At 44.6% G+C, this 1,726-nt stretch overlaps 1 non-coding gene across 1 annotated transcript; it reads right to left on the minus strand.

Annotated features, from left to right (window-relative positions):
* Positions 1 to 1,386: 1,386 nt before the first annotated feature.
* LOC133761246 (U6 spliceosomal RNA) lies at positions 1,387 to 1,493 on the minus strand. The gene has a single exon (XR_009866044.1). It is a non-coding gene; the product is annotated as a U6 spliceosomal RNA (small nuclear RNA).
* Positions 1,494 to 1,726: the final 233 nt, after the last annotated feature.

Below are 1,726 nucleotides of genomic sequence, written 5' to 3' on the forward strand. Positions count from 1 at the left end.
CTATGAGTTTATTTTTAGACTGAAAATATAAGGGAGAACATACCATGTTTGTCATCCTGTTACTGGCTTGTTTCACTTAACATAACAATCTCTAGTTCCATTGATGTTGTTGCAGATGGCAGGATTCCCTTCTCTTGTAAGGTAAAACCATTGCTTGGCTCCATTCTCATGTGAGCTGCTGGCAGGGTGCTGCAATGGCCTCTGGTCACACTGGTCAGTGTACACACCCTAGCTAGGCAACTCCTCTATCTGGGATGTGCAATCAGGCAGGGATGCAGGTTGGTCACTGAGGTTAAGTGGTGCCACTGCTTGGAATGGGAAGGACCAGAGACTATGCTCTACAGAAACGCGCACTGGAGGATTGCCTTCCTGCCAGAATGGAGATGTAAGATGGGATTTTGGCTGAGTTGAGTGGCTATTTACTTTCTGGGTCAGCTGGGTCTGAGCTTTAGGCTTCTCTGAAGCCCGTGGAGTCTCCCTGCTTGGACACAGTTGTTGAGCAGGGTTGTTTTGGCTGGGTAGGGCTACTGTTTGACTTCACAGATCCAGCATGCCTAGCCCCTACATTTCTGTGAATTGTGTGGAGGTGGGCATCTCCCTGACTGGAGATCAGTGGCGTGGGCTCTGAGTCTGGGTGTGGAGACCAGAGGACTCACTGCTCAGGGGGGTTGAACTTCTCACCATGCTTCTGAAAGCCACCAACTCAGCTAGTTGAAATGGCTGTGACATTGACTGTTATCTCCCATGGAGCACCCAAGCAGGTAGGAAGATTCACCAATATCCATGCACTCTGCCTTCTTTCTGATCCTGCACAGCCTGGCCACACAGTTCTCCTAAGCATTCCCAGTGAGATGACACTAGGGTGGGCTTCCTTGGTAGCATCTCAAAATGCTAAGGAAGCGACATGAATACTTATGGTTCTTTTCCCACATATAGAATCCAGGGGCCTAGGGGAATCTATCTGGTGGTGTGCTTGCTTGAGGAAGGGAGAGGAGTGGCCCCATTGAAGTTCTTTTTACCTTCCTATTTTTGTTTTCTTCAGCTTTGCAGAAAATATGGGAGTCTTGAACTTGTTTCCAAGTATTGAAATTTTCAAAAAAGACGTTCTGGTTTGTGTCTAGTTTCTTGTTTAACTTTGAGGGAAGGAGGGAAGGTGGAGCCTGAGACTTCCTCTTCAAGCATCTTGCTGATGTTACCAAGGAAACTTTTTTTTTTTTTTTAGTAAAATATTTTTTTTTTAATTAAACTTTTATTTAATGAATATAAATTTCCAAAGTATAGCTTGTGGGTTACAATGGGTTCCCCCCTCCCACAACTTCCCTCCCGCCCGCAACCCTCCCCCCTCCCGCTCCCCCTCCCCTTCCATTCATGTAAAGATTCATTTTCAAAAATATGGAACGCTTCACGAATTTGCGTGTCATCCTTGCGCAGGGGCCATGCTAATCTTCTCTGTATCGTTCCAATTTTAGTATATGTGCTGCCGAAGCGAGCACCAAGGAAACTTTTGATCACTTGCAACTACTACATCTTCTCAGGATGTATAGGAGATAAAGAAGTAATTTTTCTGCCAAAGAATGACAATAAAACTACCACTTTTCTTTCCGATCTTTAGTATTTTCCTTTCTACTATCAGCTTGCAAGTCTGCTCCTCCCTTAAAAACAAAACAAATCATTAATGATAAAAAGATTCAACATTAACTGTAGCACTCTTTTCTACCTCCTTACA

This window comes from Lepus europaeus, chromosome 5 (genome assembly GCF_033115175.1).
Source record: "Lepus europaeus isolate LE1 chromosome 5, mLepTim1.pri, whole genome shotgun sequence".
NCBI classification, from domain to species: Eukaryota; Metazoa; Chordata; class Mammalia; order Lagomorpha; family Leporidae; genus Lepus; species Lepus europaeus.